This window comes from Phyllostomus discolor, chromosome 6 (assembly GCF_004126475.2).
Source record: "Phyllostomus discolor isolate MPI-MPIP mPhyDis1 chromosome 6, mPhyDis1.pri.v3, whole genome shotgun sequence".
In the NCBI taxonomy this organism is placed as follows: Eukaryota; Metazoa; Chordata; class Mammalia; order Chiroptera; family Phyllostomidae; genus Phyllostomus; species Phyllostomus discolor.
The window spans coordinates 40,102,049-40,124,388 of NC_040908.2; the positions used below are offsets into that span (position 1 = coordinate 40,102,049).

Consider the following 22,340-nt stretch of genomic DNA (forward strand, 5'->3'; position numbering starts at 1 on the left):
TTCACTTAGCATAATGCTTTCCAGGTCCAACCATGCTGTTGCAAAAGGTATGACTTTCTTTTTTATAGCTGAGTAATATTTCATTGTGTAAAGGTACCACAGCTTTTTTATCCATTCATCTACTGATGGGCATTTGGGCTGCTTCCAAATCTTGGTTACTGTAAACAATGCTGCAATAAACATAGGGTGCTTATATTCTTTCAAATTAGTGTTTTGGGTTTCTTTGGATATATTCCCAGAAGTGAAATTGCTGGGTCATAAGGCAATTCCATTTTTAATTTTTTGAGGAAACTATACTGTTTTCCAAAGTGGCTGCACCAGTCTGCATTCCTAGCAGCAATGCATCCTTGCTAGCACTTGTTGTTTGTTGATTTATTGATAATAGCCATTCTGGCAGGTGTGAGGTTATACCTCATTGTGGTTTTAATTTGCATCTCTCTGAGTGATATCAAGCATCTTTTTATATGTCTATGGGCCATCTGTGTGTCCTCTTTGGAGAAGTGTCTATTCAGGCCTTTTGCCCTTTTTTAAATCGAATTGTCTTCCTGGTGGTGAGTTTTTTAAGTTCTTTATAAATTTTGGATATTAACCTGTTATCAGATGTGTCTTTGGTAAATATATTCTGCCATTCAGTGGGTTGCCTTTTCATTTGGTTGATGGTTTCCTTTGCTATGCAAAGAATTTTTTATTTGATGTCATCTCATTTATTTTTTTCCTTTGTTTCCCTTACCCAAGAAGATATATTAGAAAAATGTTGCTACAAGAAACATCCAAGATTTTACTGCCTACATTGTCTTCTAAGATTTTTATGGTTTTGAGTCTAACATATAAGTCTTTAATCCATTCTGAGTTTATTCTTGTGTATGGTGTAAGAAGGTGGTTTAGTTTCTTTCTTTCTTTCTTTCTTTCTTTCTTTCTTTCTTTCTTTCTTTCTTTCTTTCTTTCTTTCTTTCTTTCTTTCTTTCTTTCTTTCTTCTTTCTTTCTTTCCACATATCTGTCCAATTCTCCAAACACCATTTACTGAAGAAACTATCTTTATCCCATTGTATGAGATTGTCTCTTTTGTCAAATATTAATTGACCATAAAGGTGTAGATTTATTTCTGAGTTCTCTGTTCTGTTCCACTGATCTATATGTCTGTTTTTATGCCAGTACCACAATGTTTTGATTGCCACAGGCTTGTGGTATAGTTTGATATCTGGTAGTGTGACTCCTCTAACTTTGTTCTTCTTTCTCAAGATTTCTGTGGCTATTTGGGTTTTTCTGTGGTTCCATATAAATTTTAGGAATATTTGCTCTACTTCTGTGAAATACACAATTGGTATCTTGATGTTGAATCTATACATTGCTTTGGATAGTATGGACATTTTAACCCTTTGGTTTCTTTTTAAATTTTTTATTTACTGATTTTCTAGAGAGAGGGGAAGGAAGGGAGCATGAGGGAAAGAAACATCGATGTGAGAGAGAAATATTGACCAGTTGCCTTTTGCATCTGCCCCCAACCAGGACCGAACCCACAACCCAAGCATGTGCCCTGACTGGGAATCAAACCTGTGACCTTCAGTTTACGGGCTGATGCTCAACCAATTGTGCCCCACTGGCCAGGGCACCCTTTGAACTTTTAAAAGTAGAATATACAAGAGACTGTCACTGCACATGCTGAGGCCCCCAGTCCCCAGGCACTGAGGCCCCTGCGCTGAGGCTCAACAGGATGAAACTTTACATAGGAGATAACTGTGGGTTTTAATGTCTGTGGTCTTCGCCCTATGAGTGCAAGGAGATTTGATTTGGGAGCTCTTATTTCTCCATGGGAATGTAATACTGTATTATGTAACATCTAACATATACCAGGAAAGGAGAAGAAACTGCCAACTAAATTTTGATGCAATGCTTATCGCTTCAAATGTTTATCTTAAGCTTAATTAACATGCAGTTTTAAATTTAGACATAAATTTTTATCATATGTTGTTTTTGTGCATACATAAAAAGGAAAACATGAGCAAAATAACTTCAGATATTCTTAGAAACTCTTGATATTCAGAATCCAAATATGCTTAATCATGTTTCTTTTCAAAGTTGAAAAGAGCTTTTATTAAATGTCATTTTATTTTTCTCCCCTAAGAGATAGTTCACACAAGTCTATAACATACTCTGAATACCACTTTGAAAGGTATTCCAAAAAGTGTTTTTTAAGCTTTTTATTTTGAAATAATTTTGTACTCATGGCAACTTGCAAAAATAGTAGAAAAATCCCTGTATATCCATTATCCAACTTCCATCAATGTTCTGAATCACTTTTTTAAAAAAATAATTTTATTTTTTAAAGATTTTATTTATTTATTTTTAGAGAGGGAAGGGAAGGAGAAAGAGAGAGAGAAACATCAATGTGCAGTTGCTGGGGGCTGAGGCCTACCACCCAACCCAGGCATGTACCCTGACTGGGAATCAAACCTGTGATGCCTAGCTCGCAGCCTGCCCTCAATCCACTGAGCTATGCCAGCCAGGGTGAATCACTTTTTAAAATTGAAATAGCACTCACGTAACACAAAACTCACCCTTTTAGAATATACAACCCAGTGGCTTTTCATGTGTTCACAAAACTGAGCAGCCATCACCACCACCATCCCACAGCGCTTTTATCACCTTCCCCTCACCATACCCCTGCAAAACACAAACAAAACCCTGTGTCCATTAGCCGTCATTCTCCATTCTACTTCTCTCACTCTCCCAGCCCTTGCAATCAGGAACTTACCTTCTGTCCCTATGGCCAAACAACCTCTAAACTCAGAGTGACCTGTGTGATTCCAGATGGTATCAATCTCTGTGTTACCAAGGGCACTGGTGATGCAGCATTTTATCCCAGCACTCCACTCTGTCTACTGGGTTTTCTTCCAGGCTGCTGACACCCATTCTGCCAGTTTTGATGCACATGGCAGGCAATGACACCTCTACCCTAACAACTGCCTGGCTGATGAGATTGTAAGATTACTCCCAATTCTAGAGAGGTTAAAACGTAGGGGAAAAAATCCCACCTTAAAAGCAGTAAAAACTGTAATAAAAGAAGGTTATTTGGAATGTTTCCATTTTATTAGCATTGCATCATTGTCAAACATCATATTGTCATATGTTTATATTGTCATTTGATCCCTTGCATATCTTCTGTTTACATAATATAGCCAAGCACATAGGAGACAGGAAAGAAAATAGTGATGAGCTTTCACTGTAGGGTACGATGGGCATTGATAATGTAATGAACCATTCTACTCTCATTTCAGAGGCTTCTTGGAGCAAAGGCACTCAAAGGAACAGTGGATGGTAGGGTCTGGGTGTGTGGAGTTTAGCCTCATAAAGGTGGGAGGGGGACAGCAGGCTTCTAAGCCTCACCTCAGGGAAGCCCACTGCCAGGACAGGAAGGAGAGTGACCTCTTTCCCTCTCTTTAGCCCTTATTAACGATGTGCTACTGGTCATCTTCTGAGTGCCCATTCCCCACCCTTTTCTGCCCTGTTCTGTGCCTGGGCAGGTGGACTGCTACAGACTGCATCCTTGGGTCATTATCTTCTTGGGTCATAGTCTTCTGGTTCCCTGTGGGTTTGGTCCATGGGAGGGAGTTCACAAAGTGGGAAGAACAAGTAGGCAGATGTTTACCTTCCCCACTCCCACAGACCACCCCCACCTCCAGAGAGTGAGGGCCCCACTTTTGGCACTGGCTCCTTCCCTTAGCCACATTCCTTTTGGGCAGTGCCTCTGCCTGGGCTATAGCTCCTTCTGAGTTCTGGTAAAAGCTCCTCCCCTTATCCCTGTTAGAACTTCCTTGTATATAGTTCCTGGATTCTTGTATATCCTTCATTGTCACATTTAACTTTGCCACGCCTCTGCAAATAATCCCTTTGCCATATTCCCTTCAATTACCTCTTCGAGTACACCATTTGTTTCCTGCTGAAACACTCAATCCTTCTCCCAAGAGTAATGAATTACAGATAGCTTGGTTGGCTCTCTCTCATCTCTCTCTCTTTCTGGGTCCATACCTCCATGTAGCAGGCTTGCAGTCCTCTCTCCCATATGACACAATCTTACTGGGGCAGGTTTAGTTTCTGCAATTAGGGGGTCTGCAGTTGGGGGCCAGAAGGTTAAATTCAGGGGGAAGACATTAAAAGGTCCAGTTTTGCCTACAGATCAAAGCTGTATTCCATCATCTAGTTTAACCAATAAAAACATTGAGATTTTGAGCCCTACCGTCTATTTCTCAGTTGGTCCTGAACTCAGAAGGTAAGGGGTATTATTCATTGGTCCCCTTAAATCCCAACAACCACTCTCAGATTTATATCTTCAGTTTCATACCCATAGAGAAAGCTGTCATATCATTTGTCAAGCTGCTCAGATAGAACATTATCCACCCTAAACCTCTTCTGATGTGCCCTGTTTCATTCTAGCATGCCACTCTCCACCCAGTTGCTCATGCCAGAAACCCAAAAGTCATTCCTGATACCTCTTTGTTCATCTTTATATTCACACATGAATTTTCAAATATCATAGAGCCTGTCTATGATCAAATCATTAATCCATTCACCAGTCTCCACCATCACCTCTCCAACCTTGGTACAAGCCACCATTACCTCTGGTTTGGGTCACAGTAAAAGCTTTCTAAAAAGTTTTAAGGTGAAAACAAAGAAGGCAAAAATTAGCTATTTTTTCCCTATAGTCTCAGATGTATCATGGAGTTTCCAGAAAGTCCAAAATAGCTAAGAAACATTCATTCTACTTTAAAAGGACTAGAATCTAGCCTTTTTTCTAAGAATAAGTGACATTTTTAAATAAAAGCACCTATTACCGATGGGCCTTAAAACAACGAAAAATAAGTGTCCAAGTATTTGGAGCCATGGGAACCATAAGAATAATGCTGTCTATTTACTCCAGGCTTGCAAGTGCTGCCTAAGATGAAGACCGAGCTAAATCCGGTTGCCATCAATAGCATCAATTTCCTAAGACTGTATAATAAAGAGGATAGCTTTGGTCCAAGGATCCCCCAGGGCTGTCTGCCCAAGTTCATTGCTACTGCAGTTTGATTTGTGTATCCTGAAAACATATGTTGAAGACCTAACCCCTTAGTACCAATGAATGTGATCTTACTTGGGAACAGGATTATTGAAAATGTATTTAATTAAGATGAGGTCATATTGAATTAGGGTAAGACTGCTGTCCTTAAGAAGATAAGAAGAAACACAGACATATACAGAGGGAAGACAGCCATATGCAAACAGAGGCAGAAATTAGAGTTATACTGCCACAAGCCAAGGAACACCTAGGGCTACCAAAGCTAGAAGAGGCAAAAGTATCCCCCAGAGCCTATAGAAGGAGCATTGCCCAACAGAATCTTGACTTCAGGTTTCTTGCCTTTGGAACTGTGAGACAATACATTTCTGTTGTTTTAAGCTACCCAGTGTGTGGCACTTTGTTATGGAAGCCCTAGGAAACTAATAAACTAGCATATATGAGTTTAGTCCTCTACAACAGGGACTGGCAAACTATGGCCATGGCCCACATCCAGCCCACTGGCTGTTTTCATATGGCCCACAAACTAAGACCTTTTTTTTCCAGAAGAACTTTGAAATCAATTTGAGAATACAGAACATTAACTTTGAAACTCAATTAAGTGAAATATCAGCTCCCCAAATAAGAATTGCATTCTTCTAATTTGTTTGGTAGACCCATATTACAAAGGAATTATATTCAATTATTGTTATATTGTATTTTAAGTTTCGTCATTTAAAATGTGCAGAAATTTTTCTTTCTTGTTATATGAGTACCTACATAATATCCACAATTTTGTTACTTGGCCTGCATAGCGTAAAATATTTTCTATTTGGCCTTTTACAGAAAAAGTTTGTTAAACTCTGCCCTAGAGGAATCTTAGTGTAATTTTCTCCTTTAGACAAGGGAATTGCTAAGCATCAGTGAAAACATTTTAATTATGATAAAGAGACTTGATTTTTATCTATTTTTTCATTTTACATAAACATTTTCCCTTGTTCCTCTTTTAAATAATAGCTTTATTGAGATATACCAGTAATTCACACACCATACAGTTTATTCATTTAAAATGTATAATTTTTTGTACATTAAGAATTTTGCAATCATCATCACAATCAATTTTAGATCATTTTTGGCATCCCATAAAGAAATTTCATACTCATTTTACTCATTATTACTCATTAGCAATCAGTGCCCATGTTCCTCCAGCCCCACACCCTCTAACCCTAGGCAACCATTAATCTACTTTCTCTCTACAAAATTGCCTATTCGGGACGTTTTCCTATACAGCTGACCCTTGAACAGGGTTTTAGGGATGCAGCTGAAAATCCATGTATAACTTTTGACTCCCCCAAAACTTAACTGCTAATAGCTTACTGTTGACCAGAAGCCTTATGGATAACATAAAGTCAATTAACACATATTTTGTGTGTTGTATGTATTATATACTGGTTTCTTATAATAAAGTAAGCTAGAGAAAAGAAAATGTTAAGAAAATCACAAGGAAGAGAAAATGCAGGTACAGTTTTTATTGAAACAAATCGATGCATATGTAGACCCGTGCAGTTCAAACCCACATTGTCCAAGGGTCAACTGTACATGTTCCATGTTACTTTTCTACATTTGGTTTCTTTGGTCTGAATTTTTATTCATTATCTTCAATATTTTACAAGAACAAGAACAATACCAAAAGTGTGAGCCATAGAAGGCTTAGACGTCTCTGACATACGTTTCCCATCATACAATTTAGCCCGCAGCTATGGCCCCGCTAGCTACAGGTCCTCCATCACTAAAAATGTCCTGGACTTTCCCTTACAGAAATGTTACATCACTGACTGTTTTGAGGTCACTAAACAGTCACCCAGTGCGCAGAGATCCTAAACCTCCCAGCCTGTAGCTTTTTGCATTGTGATGTTAGGAATCAGCCCAAAAATCTGTCAAAGTTCATTGGTAATATGAATCTCTAAAGTAGGAATAAAAAGTGATCAAAGAAAATTACTTATAAAAATTGCCCTTGAGAAATATGGCATAATAGTTAAATATTTCATATTAACTAAAGTGAAGTTCTTTCAGAATCAAGATTTTTAAAAAATCTTCCTTGGCCTCACCAATTATTTGCTTTTATTATTGGTAATAGGTGCTCTGACTGGAAACCACCACTTCACCTTGCTTGTCATAGTAATTAGCTATAATGACTTCTAATGGGCTTTAGGGCTTTTTCCTTACTCATTAGAGTTCAAGCATTTAAATCACCTCATCTATTGTTTTGGTTATCTATTGCTGCAAAACAAATCACCCCCAAACTCCCTGGCTTAAAACAAACAACAATCAATTTATTATCTCTTGTGCTTTCAGTGGGTCGGGAATTCAGGAAGAGCTCCACTGGGTAGTTCTGCCTTCAGATTCCCCATGCAGTTGCAGTCGGTGGCAGGAGTTGGAAGAGAGGGCATTGGGAGAGCTTGGGGTGGCTGGACATTCTCCATGTCAGGGGCCCTCTCCATGTGGCCTGTCCACATAGGTTAGCTTGTGGTCTTAAGGTAGTAATGCCTCTTACACAGTGACCCATGGTGCTAATGCAGGATCCAGCAAACCAGGTGGAACCTGCACCAACTTTTCTGTCCTAGCCTGGACAGTTACATAATATCACTCTGCCATATTTCACTGGTCAACCAGTCCCTAGGGTTTGGCCCAGATTAAAAGAGAGAGGTCACAGAATTCACCTCTTCATGGGAAGAAGGTCAAGGAATTTGCAGAAAGATTTTTAAACTGCCATTATCTCTGCAGAAGACATTCTTTGGTTTATGCAATAATTACTTCCTTAAGAGATATTATTTCTCTCTTCCCTTTACTTCCTTGTGTTTCCCCCCTCTTTCCTGATCTTCTTAAAATGTTTACAAATTAAAGATTTTGGGTCTAAATATTTTGCTTGGTACTTATGTGTTCTGTAAATAGATTAATTCTTGCACCAGGCCCAAATATTTCCGGCTGTTTTGTTCTACTCTGCCTACTTCCTGTTTGGTTGACTTTTATTTCCTGTACTCTTGTCAAAGGCTTTGTCAGAGCTGTAAACTTCCATTCTGGCCTAGGCACGGTGCTCTATTTCTAAATCTGCCAGTGGTCTTGAGCAACAGTATGCATAGAGTAACTATAATAAAGGAAGTGAAATTTGAAATACTATGTCTTAACTTAAAATTAATAGAATTAAACACCTACTTTAAGAAAAAATATATTTTAGTAGAGACCATTTTCCAGGAGCTCAGATCTCAAAGAGTCAGTTCACCTTCTCAGTGGTGAACTGCTCTGGGCCATTGGTTGGACTAACTGAGGATAAAACCCCAAAGGTCTTATTTCCAAGTGATTACAACCCTAACTAGAATTCTCTCATTTAGGGACAGTTCTATATCTCTTAAATGTTTTGGGCTGCAAATAACAGGAACCTCAACTCAGCTGGTTTAAACTATAGGAGAATATTTATTATCTCATATAACAAGGAATCTGAGGTGGGATCGTTCCAACTTGGCAACTAATCATGTCATCAAAAACTTAACGAGTTCTTCTAAATCTTTTTTAGACTGCTAATATTTTTAGCATGTTGGCTTTATTTTTAACTCATGGTCTTAAAAGGATTTCTATAGTTCTCTTGTCACATGTAGACACAACAAAGTCCAGTGAATTCCTGGGTGTCTCTTTTTATGAATGAGGAAAAATTTATTTCAGGATCTTCCCAGCAAATTTCCCCTCCTATTACATTGGTCACAAGTATATCACTTGCCCATTCCTAAACCATTCTCTGGCTCAAGAATGGGGTTACCACAATTGACTTAAAGATACACTTACATTTGTATCAGGGTAGACTACCTAAACAAAATCAACATTCTTTATTGAAGAGGAAGGGAAGAGAGTATGGTAGACAGGAAGTCTTTTAATATTTGGACTTACTCTACTACATAGGGTTAACTTCCCCTCCCCTGGAGTTTCTACATCATTGAATGACACCCCTAATTAATATAGTTGCTCAAGGCAGAAAATTGGCAGTTCTCTTTACCTGTGTCTAGCAAACATCAATTCCCCAAAGCCACTGGCTTAATTCAAGCACTTACCTTCTATCCATTATTACAATGATTTTCCCTACAAGTCACTGCCTCTAATCTTGCAGTTTCCCCAATCCATCTTCCACATTATTGAGAGGATTAACTTTCTCTCACAAATTATCAGGGTATTGTCACTGGAGCTCAAATGCTAAAAATGGAATTAGATGCCACTTTCACTGTCCACTTCCCCCAACATGTAAAATTTGTTTTGTGGCTGCAGAAGTATGAAAGAGTTCAGGTGCAAGAGGATTCAAGAGACAGATGTGAAAGCAACGATAGTAGCGGACATGGGATGGCCATCTGTTGCTGTCATCAGTCTGATGATGGTAGAAAAAGGGGTTACAGCCAAAAGATAAAGGAACTATATTCATGACAGATTCTGGGACACTTTGGGCACAAGCAGTCCTTTTTGAAGCCTAGGTAACAAAGTGTGATATAGTGTTGGACAGAAGGGGAGGTCTTCTGAGCCCAGCAAAGCAGGAGAGAAGATTCCATGACCCATTTATCCTCTCCTTACTATTTCAGCACTAACCACCTTGTATTAGAATGACAGATCCTGTGAGGTCCTTGAAGCTGGGACACAATTTTACCTTTGTACTGCTAGTGCCTAACACAGTGCTTGGCATGTGGCAAGTATTTAATCACTGACTAATTTAACATTTCTTAAGTTTAAGTTTCACTTGTAACCACTTAGAGAAGTGATGTCACTAAGATCATATCAAAAGTCTAAGGCAAAAAGAAAATATTAAAAATATACCCAGTAATATGAAAGTATAGTTTGATGATTTGTAATATTAACCTATCACTTTTCATAAGCACTAAATAAAAATAAATGTGCATATATTTACTATGAAAATGAAAATGTGCCATCTGGAATATCTAATATTAGGTTTAATATATTTTGAACTTCATTAGAGTTTTTGATAGCTTTCTGTAAATATCAGATGAAACATTTAGATTGGATTATTAAATAAAAGTTGTGCTTGTCCTCAGTCTTAGTTGTTGATAAAATAAGCTTTTCTTTCTTATACAGTAAGTAATTTAGGAAGCACAATCTTCTGCTCATAATTCCTTGGTTTTCCAACCTTCTCACACCACAGTTATATACAATCTGTTTTACAGTTTATTTTTTAAATTATATTTTATTGATTAGGTTATCACTACCAGTTGTTAAACTTCATTAAGACCTACAAACCTTGGAACTATTTCCAGTTTCCTAGGACATCCATGCTCTAGACAACTTCCTTCCTTAAAGAGCTTAATATAAAAACGACGTAGCAACATGGGAATATGTGAATAGCATAATACCAAGTGGAAAAAAAAAGGCTACCACATTTTATGTATGTATAGTATTCGTGCTTGCAGCTATATAAAATATTCAATAAAAGTGATATGAGGGTATATTCCAAACCAATTTCTTGGTTTGTTTTTTTTTTTTTACACAGGATTGGGGATGATGTAATTTTGATTGAGTCTCATTTTTTCTGCATTAATATTTTAGGAGATTTTATTTATTTATTTTTAGAGAGGGGAAGGGAAGGAGAATAAGAGGGAGAGAAACATCAATGTAAGAGAAAAACATCAATTGGTTGTCTCTTACACACACCCCAGCAGGGGACTGAACCTGCAACATAAGCACGTGCCCTGACAGGAAATGCAATTGGCAACACTTCAATTTGCGGAAGGACACCCAACCAGCTGAGCCACACCAGTCAGGGCTCTGCTTCAATTTTTTTCCATGATCAAGTAATAGCAGAAGAAATAAATCAAATCTACATATGTAAAAGCTCTGGAAGGGAACACATCCACACATCCACACATTCACATAGGTGACATTTGTATTAGTGAGGCAGAATTATAGGTTGTTTTTCTGCTTTTGTCCAATCTTTCTTTATATGTATATTTTTGATGTTGTGATTTTAAAGTAAAAAAATTAGCAAAAAAAATTTAGGATTTTGAATATTATTCAAGAACTTGTTAATGGGTTGGCTCAGATTTCTTTTATGCTATTAAATTCATGATTTTGGGATTTGTCTAAACATAATCATATTATGTGTCTCTACAGGCATAGTTATTACCTCTATGGACAGAGAAGGAGGTCTTAAACCTTATGCTTCTTTTTTTCAATAGTAGTAACATTAAGTGCCCAAAGGTCATGTATTGTCACTCATATCAATACTAGAGTGATTCAATGTATAACAATTTATATTCCTTTAGGTGCTTACAAAGTATCTGCAATACTCAGGGAAGTGTATTAAGCATTATAGGGGAAAATTATGAATAAGACACAGTTAATGCCTTTAATAAAAAAAAGTTGAAGAACTGATCTTTACTTTCACCACAGAGATGTTGAATTGAGGACTTTGGAGAAAAGCTCTTAAAAGACACAGAGCCTATGAACGCTAAGCACTCCAGATACTACCATTTTTATTAGTGTGATTATGGCTGTTAGTTAGCTAACAAATATTTTTACACTGCTTTACGTCTTAGGTCATATTTGGAAAAGTAATGTGGTATAGGGGAAAAAGAGAACTAAGCGTTTGCACATCTAGTTTCAAGTTCCAGCTCAGCAACTAACTTCTTGCAGGAATATGGGCAAAGTACTTAAATTTTCTGTGCCTTCATTTCTTCACGTGTAAAATGAAAGAGTGGACTAAATGATCCATAGGGTTCCTTCAAACTTAAAACTGACTATTCTCTGTTGAGGCATATCAGAAAACATCATATGACTTTAAGGTTATGATGACTTTATTACCAGTTCTGAAAAATGCTAATTCTAAATCTGCACTAGTAATTATTGGATCTCATGTGTGTGAAATGCCAGCTATTACTGTTACAGAAACCAAGTCAGTGCACTGTATCATGCTTCCAGGCAGTGCTGCACACACAAAACTAGCATATGTCATACTATAGGACTTCACGCAATAAACAAACATAAAGATCAAAAAGAAAGAGGCATTTTAAGAATTAATGGTTGATGACCGCTTTTTAGAGTTTTCATGTACTAAGATTTCATTTCTCTGGGTGTTCACAAACCTAATGTTTCAGTTCCTTAAATGAAAATAGGTGAGTAGGGCAGGTTTCCTCAGAGCTACAGTTCTTACATCAGGGACTGTCCCTTTCCCCTCAAATGTGCTTTAAAAGCAGTGGCACAGGGACTGGTGTTGGATGGGAAGAATAGGCAAAACTGACGATGGTGGCATCTGGCTGTGCTGTCACACTCCAAACAATTCACGAATTGTTTAACCTAATCCATAGATTTCCTTTTTCCTGACAGCAATTCCTGCTGTATCAGCAGTTTTCCAAATTAGATCTCTCACCGAGATTTCTATCTGGGACTTTAATTCCTGGTTCTCCTTAATTCTCTATATCCAGTTAGTTACCAAGGCCTTTAACTTCTCTTTATAATATATCTTGTTTCCCTTCTTCTTCACTTCCATGTTCAATATCTGGGTCTGTTTCAGGCTCACGTCTGTTTCACTGCAATAATCTCTTAATGGAGGCTTTTTATACTACTAATCTGATTTTCTGGAAACACTTGCCTCCATCACAGCACTCTCCATATTTCTCCATTGTCTATGAGATTAAACTAAACTACTCCTCTAAGCATTCTCACCCATCCACTACCAGATTTTAGCTCTTTTCTCTCTATTTCCTAGTATATACTTGTATTAGTTATGCTATAACATAGAGAATGCTATAACAAAGAGAACTAAATGCAGTGTAATTCCCTGAGTTCCAGGATGCTCCATGCAATCACACAGGTTCCTTCCATCTTGTTTCTCAATCATAACCTCTAGGACACAGTCCTCAAAAATTCAGTGGAACAGGCATCACAGGACATCTTTTTAGCCCTAGGGTAAGCAAAGAAGTAGGCTCACTGTCTGTAAAGTCTGTGCCTAGGAATGGGTGGGCACATATCTCTACTCAAGGGAAGAGGCAAGATACAGTGCAGTTGAGCAACTATTTATCAAGCCATAATTAATACAGCAAAAAAAGTCAGCTAGCACTTTCTGCCTCACACATCCTCTGCTTCAACTGCCCCATTCTTTCCCACACTCAGGTTTTCTTTCTCTCCACTTACCCAGATGGTACCCACCCTCCTTAAGTATCACTTCCTTCTCTGAGTGTTGCAGCTATTCTCAAAGAATGCTTCAGTATGCTGATAGGTGGATGCAGAGGTCTACTTGTCTTGTGGCTGCCCAAAACAAACCTTGTAAATTCTCTCACTTATTACACCTGTCACCTACCAATCTGAAGTGGTCTGCCTCTTTCTTAAGTCTCTCCTTGCCCTCTGTGTACAGAGATTAGTTTTGAATTTCACCTGGGGGGGGAACTTTGCAAGTTGCTAACCAACAACAGAGAACCAACAGCCTATTTGGCTAGGGCAGTGGTGTCAAACTCACTTTCACTGGGGGCTACATCAGCCTCGCAGTTGCCTTTAAAGGGCTGAATGTAATTTTAGGACCATATAAATGTAACTACTCCTTAACAGTTAAGTGAGAGCTTGGCACTGCTGCCAGGTAAAAACAAGGTGCCTGGCTGGATAAAACAAGGTGGAGAGCCAGATTCAGCCTACGGGCCTTGTGTTTGCCACCTGTGGGCTAGGGGAATCTATAAAGCCTTCCTGTTAGATGAGTCTTGAAAGATGAGAAGAGATGAACCAAGTGAAGAAGTGTGTTAGGCTGTCGAGAGGAGGGAGTTGGTGAGCAGGGTCTCAAGGTAAGTAAGGCTATACAGGTTGTGTGGCCCTCAGGGAGAAAGTTAATCAAAGGTCTTTTCAAGTATACATACACACACACACACACACACACACACACACACATATTTTAAATCCTTAACCAAGGATATCCTTACTGACTTAAGAGAGAGGGGGAGAGAAACACTGATGTGTAAGAAAAACACCAATTGGTTGTTTCTTGTTTGTATCTCAACCAGGGATCCAACCTGCAAGCTAGGTATGTGCCTGCAACTTTTTTGTGCATGGGACGCTCCAACCAACTGAGCCAGCTGGCCAGGGCTCTTTTCAAATATTTTAAAAATAGAGTTATAACATATATAAAATGTACAAGTCTTTATATACCAGTATAGCTCAATTTTTTAATATGCAGCATATGTAACACATGTCAAAGATGAAGTTGGACATTAGTTAAAGTATTAGAGACAGGCTCTACTCAGTAACTATTGAAATAGGGAAGAGAGCACAATGTGAACTGAACACAACTTCAGTTTGTACAGGGGTGACCCCGAGTTTTCGAGGGAAGAGAGAATAGTGAATGAGCAGCCAGGGAATTGGAAATTTACAAAAAGCAGAAAGGGGCCCTCAGTTAATGTCATTAGGTTACCTGCTTTTGTTAACTGGCATTTCTTGAAGTTAGGCTCCTACCCTCCCACAGAGACTGGGAGACAGGGGTCTTGCCTTTAGGTGTTGGCTGGATTAAACAGTAAATTCTTTTGGCAGCCTGGAGCTTTCCCAAGCAACAATCTGAGGGAGCTAAAGTTGTCATCTTAGGGATGTGGCCTTCAGCTGTTAGGACCTTTAGCTAGTATTTATTCCAGTCTGTTAGTGTGGAGGGCAAAATAATATGTGCTGAATCTGCAGTTGGTATAGGCCAAGGTTGAAGCCTAGTTGAGAGGCGGCTCAGAGGAGCCTGAGTAGAGTTTGGTCAAGGAAAAAGTCTTCTGTCACCCACCCTCAACCCAAATCAACATATAAAATGTTTCTAGCAACTGAGAAGTCTCCTTTGGGCCACTTCTCATCAACATCCACCCCCAAAGTTACACAACCTTCTGCCCTCCATCACAATTAGTTTTATCTGGTTTTTGAACTTGATATAAATGGATTCATATAGTATATACATACTCTTTTGTGTATGGCTTTTTCACTTATACTTATAAAATTTGTCCATATTGGTATGTGGCAATAGTATATTCTTTTTAATAATTGGGGAGAAATCTAGTATGAACTCACCGCAGTTTATTTACCTATTCTGCTATTGATGAACAACTCAGTTGTTTTCTTACTGTTGAGTAATATGAATAAAGGTGCCATAAACACTCTTGTCCATCTCTTGGTGGATATAAGAACATATTTCTGTTTGGTATATACCTAAGAGTAGTACAGGCAGTCCCCAACTTATGATGATTCAACTTCTGATTTTTCAGCATTAAAATGGTGAAAAAGCAATGTAAATGTGGTAGAAACTGTTTTCTGAATTTTGATCTTTGCCTGGGCTGGCAATAGTATGATTTTTTTTGTGATGCTGGGCAGTGGCAGTGAGATGGTTTTGCCCACCTGTGGGCTAATACGAGTGCTCTGACAACAATGCTCAAGGTATATTAGGTCATTATGATGTTCAGCAGGTTAGATTTTTTTTATAGTTCACAATTTATATTTTTAATAGAGTCTACAGTCTGCTAAATAAAAGCGGTAACAAGATATTTCACAAACTATTATAAAGTTTAAATCTTAGGAATTTAATTTCATTTAAAAAATTAGGTGCCTATTCATACCTGGATAACCTAAAACTGCTGTTCAATCTATGGTCTAAAATACTTTTTTTAAATACTTTTTTTAATAAGAGATTCCATCCCATCACTACTTTTTCATGTTTTACAATAAACAGTTTGTGTTCATAATAAAAAAAAATCCACACAATAATTCAGCATGTAAAAGATAACTTTACAAAAAACCCAAGACAACCTTTCAAATCAACTTTTATTTTCTTTTTTTCCTCTTTGCATACAGAACTCCACATGCCACTTTTTTTTTTTTTAGCTATAAAGTCACTCCATGTTAGTCAGGTATCATTTTATCCCTAAAACTTAGCTGGTATCAAAATATGACAGTTAGTCAGTATTAAATCTATAAAATATTTATATAGCACAGCCCATTAAGCTTTAGACACTTGGCTATTAAAATACATAAAAACAGGACAAGACCCCCATGTTCAGAATCAGCCATTCACAGTCCCCATCTAGCGACTGTAAAATGGTTCCCAAAGGCAACAGAGGCAACAGGCAGTTACTTCAGAGGACATTGGGCACTGTGATCTGGATGCACCCATATTATACTGTTACCCCAGTGTCATGTACCACCCCACCTTTCTCTCAGGTGGTCTCATAATTCTAGAATGTCAGGTGCAGCTGATACCAAATGAAGACAGACAACACAACATTTACTCTGTGGACATATTCTAACTCCTACTACGTGCACATTGTGAGTTGAATACAACTCATCCTAAAAACATGTCACCATCATAATTTTTCAGGTTGGGTGATCCAACAATCTTGTACTTCACTGTTACTGCCAGCACAAAGCTGAGCCAACTATTGGCTGTAAATAGTTCACTCGCGGTTTTTCTGATAATATGGAAAATATTTTAAGTGTGTATTTCCCTTGGGAGGATAAACTGATAGAGTTGTTGTGTTTTCACTCTTAGGGATACTACAGTACTCTACCCTTGGTTCTCCTTGAGGCTTTAATCCTATTATACTGTTCATTTGCACAAGAATACAAGAGTGTCCACTGGAGTAGCCAAAGACAGGATCATCCACACCACTGCATGCTTGAGGTAAGGTAAGAGGAAACTGACACACAACAAAAACTGGACGATTCTGGTCAAAAGAGTACTCCATCAGGACAGATTGTGAGATTCTTCTGTTTTTTTAAAGCACATACTTTTGAAACTTATTAAGGTCTTCAAAGTACCCTCTACTGGACTCTGGATCAGGCATACTGAATGAATATTCCAATACTGACACTGATTTTGGAAAAACAGTAAGTCCTGGACTAAAAATCTGGTCACGATATTTTGGAACTTCATTGTTCAGAGACTGAAGCACAGCCCACATTGTGAATATGAAGAGTGTAGCAAGGAACCCATAAAAGACTAGATAGAAGAGCAAGATCAAACCCCACCAAGCTCTTTGCAGTGCGTCCCAGGAACTCTTCTGGTGGTTGGGCTGTAGAGGAAGAGCCTCCACTCAGCCAGGCTCTGGTTGAAGGTCTTCTCATCTTTGCTCGCCATGGGTGTGCACCCACAGCAGGTATGGGGGTGGGGTTTGTGGAGGTAGCCAGGAGCACAGAGGCACCGCGCAGCCCGGAGGTGCACCCTGGCTCCAGCAGCACAGCCCGGAGAAGGCAGCAGAAGGTAGAATGGCAGAGAACACCTCCTCACTTCCATGTGGTGCACACTCAAGCTGGACTGCAAGGTTAGATGTATTAAATGCATTTTCAACTTAAAATGGATTTATTGGGATATAAACCCATTGTAAGTGGAGGAGCATCTGTACCACTGGATCATAGGATATTTATATTTTAGGCTTAGTTGATACTGTCAGTTTTCCAAGGTTGTTGTACCAATTTATATTCCCACAGAAAAATCTATCCCACAACCTCACCAACACCTGGAATGGTCCTTTTAACTATAGCCATTCTGATAAAGGTGTAGCAATATTTCACTGTGGTTTTTATATGCATTTCCCTGATGACTAGTGATGCTGAGCACCATTTTATATGCTTATTAGTCATTTGGCTGTCCTCCTTTGTAAAGTGCTTGTTTGAGTCTTTCACTCACTTAAAACATTGGGTTATCTATCTTGAATTCCTACTGATTTGTAGGATGCATATGAGTACCAATAGGGTCCTCTGGGAAGAACATGCTAATATGCAGTGAGCAATGCAACAGATTTACTGGGGATAACACCTATGAAAAATAAAAGGGGGAAAAAGAAGGAAAAGTCAGGGAAAGTCTTCAGATGCAGGTCTGACAGTTGTGAAAAGAAAGGGAGAAAGAAGGAGAATTAAATAGGAAGAGAGTCAGATAGGATGCATCTCTGAGAGAGTCTCAGTCAGTCCAGTAGGGAGCTCAGACACAAATATTGCCAGTAGAAAATAGCACTGGCTAGAGATAGCAAACCCTTGTACTACCACGTGCTCATAATTGGCTAGGTGCTTGCAAGGCATCATGTGGCTTTGGCTTAAAAGCTAAGGCAGCCCTGACTTCTTGTGGCACAATTGGTTGGGCATCATCCCACAAAGCGAAAGGTCACCAATTCGATTCCCAGTCAGGGCACATACCTGGGTTACTGGTTCGTTCCCAGGTTGGGGTGTGTAGGAGATGCAACTGATCAATGTTTCTTTCTCACATTGATATTTCTCTCCTTCTCTTTCTTCTACCTTCCCTTCACTCTAAAAATAAGTAAATAAAATCTTTCAAAAAAACAAAAGCTGAGCTAGATCCTCTCTAGAACTGAGATCTGAACAGAATGGCTTCATGGACGCCACTGGCTTCTTGATTAGATGTATGTATTATAAGTATCTTCTTTCAGTATGTGGCTTACCTTTTCATTTTCTTAGTGGCATTTTTTTTGTTAATTTTAATTAAGTCTAATTTATCTACCTTTTGTTTTTGTTGGTTATGTAGTGTTGAAGAAGTCTTTGGCTATCCCAAGTTTATGGTTTGCTTTCTCCTCAAAGTTTTATTATTTTACTTTTAACATTTATGTCTACGGCCTATTTTAAATAATGTTTTGGGTATGGTATAAGGTTAAGGTCAAGTTTCATTATTTTCTGTATAGATGACAAATTCGTCCCAGTACACGTTAATGAAAAGACCTTCTTTCCCCACAGAGAACTGCAGTGCAGACTGTTATAAACAAGTGACTGCCATGAACAACCGTCTGATTCTGGGGTTTCTCATTCAGCCCCTTGTTCTATTCATCTAAATTTGTGCCAATTTCATACTACCTTAATTTCTGTACTTTTTAAATCATTTGGATATCTGGTAATGTACATTCTCCAGCTTTATTCTCTAATATTGATTTGGCTATTCTAGGACCTTAGCATTTCTTTTTCTTTTTTTAAAGACTTTATTTATTTATTCATAGAGAGAGGAGAAAGGAGGGAGAAAGAGAGAGAGAGAAACATCAATGTGTGAGAGACACATCAATTGGCCTGCAACCCAGGCATGCGCCCCGACCGGGAATCGAACTAGCAACCCTTTGGTTTGCAGGCTGGCACTCAGTCCACTGAGCTGCACCAGCCAGGGCTGAATTGGGCACTTTATTTTTTTTTAAGTATTTTTATTGATTATGCTATTACAGTTTTCCCAATTTTCCCCCTCTATCCTCTCTCCACCCTGTCCCCACAACCCTCCAGCATTCCTCTCCCCCTTAGTTCATGTCCATGGGTTGTACATATAAGTTCTTTGAGTCCTCTGTTTCCTATACCATTTTTTATCTTTCCTTATCTATTTTATGCCTGCTAACTATGCTTCTTCCCTGTACCTTTTCCCCCTATTCCTCCCTTCCCTCTCCCCACTGAACTCCCTCTGTGTGATGTCCATTTCTCTGATTCTGTTCCTGTTCTGGTTGTTTGCTTAGTTTTTGTTTTCATTGTTTTTCTTTTCTTTTAGGTTCATTTGTTAATAGTTATGAGTTTGTTGTCATTTTATTGTTCATATTTTTAATCTTTTTCTTAGATAAGTTCCTTTAACATTTCATATAATAAGGGCTTGGTGATGATGAATTCCTTTAACTTGATCTTACCTGGGAAGCACTTTATCTCCCCTTCCATTCTAAATGAAAGCTTTGCTGCATAGAGTAATCTTGGATGTAGGTTGTTGCCTTTCATGACTTCAATACTTCTTTCCAGCCCCTTCTTGCCTGTAAAGTTTCTTTTGAGAAATCAGCTGATAGCCTTATAAGAAGTCCTTTGTAAGTAACGTCACCTTATCTCTTGCTGTTTTTAAGATTTTCTCTTTGTCTTTAATCTTGGGTAACTTAATGATGATGTGCCTTGGTGTGTTCCTCTTTGGATCCAACTTCTTTGGGACTCTCTGGGCTTCTTGGACTTCCTGGAAGTCTATTTCTTTTGCCAGATTAGGGAAGTTTTCCTTCATTATTTGTTCAAATAAGTTTTCAATTTTTTGCTGTTGCTCTTCTCCTTCTGGCACCCCTATAATTCAGGTATTGGAATGTTTCAGGTTGTCCCAGAGAGTCCCTAGCCTCTGTTCATTTTTTTGGACTCTTGTTTCTTCATTCTGATCCAGCTGGATATTTATTTCTTCCATTTGTTCCAAATTGTTGCTTTGAATCCGGATTTTCTTCTTGTCACTGTTGGTTCCCTGAATATGTTGCTTTATTTCATTTTGAGTATCCTTCATTTGTTCTTTCATTTTTCTATGAAGATCAATCAGATCTGTGAACATTTTGATTACCAGGGCTTTAAATTTTCTGTCAGATAGACTGGTAATCTCCTCATTGTTTAATTCTGAGGTTGTGCACTGTTCTTTCATTTGGGCCATATCTCTTTGTCTTGGCATACCTGATAAGTTGTAAGGGGAGGGGCATTCACCCAGGCAGGGCAACCCTTTTTGCTGCACTGCCTGTGGGGGAGGGGCCAGAGAGAGAACAATGCAGCTCTGCCTGCTCATCTCCAGTGTACTTTCTAACAGACTCTAGAGTCAGACTGGAAGTATCTCCCACCGTGGCAACCCCAGCGTCAACTCTGAGTCTCAGTTTACCCCTTACCCCTTAAGTCAGTCCCTCCCTCGCAGCTCTGCAGAGCTCGAGAGTCAGCCCTGCCCCTCAGCCACCTGGCCTCACTTTTTCTGAGTCACCCGCGCAGTCCGCCTTACCCAGTCTGGTTGTTCTGGTTGATTTTTTCTTTAATTCCTTGGTTGTCAGAGTTCCATGCAGTTTGATTTTTCTGGTGCTTTCAGTTTTTTATTGATTTTAGATTGGTCCTTATCCTCCTTTTGGTTGTGCAAAGAAGCAAAGGGTTTCTGTCAATGCCTCCATCTTGGCCGGAACTCTGAAGATCTCCTTAGCATTTCTCTATACATTTAAGAATCACCTTGTCAATTCCAACAAAAAAAATATACTAGGGTTTCAACTGGGATTCATTAAATCTATAGATTAATTTAGGGAGAACTAATATTTTAGCAATACTGAGTCTTTCAGACCTTAAGCAGGATTGAAAGACTCAGTATCTCTGGGGAGAAGTATTCTAGGCAGAGTGGAAAGCATGAACAAGGGCAGAGAGACAAGAAACAGCATGGCTTTTGGTATATAAGAAGCTATGAAGCAGTTTAATGAGGTGTAAAGTGCAAAGCATGAAGTGTAGAAGATGAGGCTGAAGAAAGAGGCAGAGGCCAGATTATAGAGGAAGTTGTTGGCCATGTCCAAGGGTTTGATCTAAGGCTGATGGATGGTTTTAAAACACAAGTGTGGTGTGGCCTGATGTGCATTCACACAGAGGACTCCATCAGCAAAGGGTCTGAGTAGGTTTGAATGTCTTTCAAAGAGGACAAAAATGTAGACAGGCAGAATAGGAGACCATTCCAGTAGTTAAGGTGAAATATGATGATGATTTGAACAAGGACAGTGGTAATCAAGATGGAAAAGAAAGGGATTCATATTTGATTGGTAAAACCAGTAGGGTTTGGTGATTGGATATTGTAGGGTTGAAGGGGGTGGTGTGGATATTGTAGGGTTGAAGGGGGTGGTGAGAGGGAGAGTCAAAGATGATTCCTAATTTTCTAACCGATTTATGGGTAGATAGTGGTATAAGGAGTATGGGAATAAGAGTAAAGTTGAGAGAGATATTGAGTAGGTAGAGTTTGAGTTGCCTATGAGTTTCCCCAGGAAGGTGTCTAACAGATAAATGGATATGTAGGTCTGAAGCCCAGGGAAAGATGTAGGCTGGATATATGGTCCTGTGACCATGGATAAATCATGCGAACGAATGAGATTACTCAAGGAGTGTGCATAGGTTGAGAGGTATTATGCATCTCTCCCCCATATTCCCATTCAGATTTAAAGTTTCCTAGTTCTTTGTCTTCTTTTTCATAAAATTACCTACTGATATCCCCTGGGTTAAAAACCATATAAGAAATAGTGTTCATTGGCCCTGGCTCGTGTAGCTCAGTGGATTGAGTGCGGGCTGTGAACCAAAGTGTCGCAGGTTCGATTCCCAGTCAGGGTACATGCCTGGGTTGCAGGCCATGACCCCCAGCAACCGCACATTGATGTTTCTCTCTCTCTATCTCCCTCCCTTCCCTCTCTAAAAATAAATAAATAAAATCTTTAAAAAAAAAAGAAATACTGCTCATTGATTTAACATTATATTTGTGACCACAAATTTCAAATGGATATTCAGTACAGCCAGATATACCTTATAAATTTCCACTCTTTCAGATCACGTTTTCAGTTT

At 38.8% G+C, this 22,340-nt stretch overlaps 1 pseudogene; it reads right to left on the reverse strand.

The window, feature by feature from the left end:
• Positions 1-15,837: 15,837 nt before the first annotated feature.
• Positions 15,838-18,607, reverse strand: LOC118501095 (annotated as a pseudogene).
• Between the last annotated feature and the right edge of the window lie 3,733 nt (positions 18,608-22,340).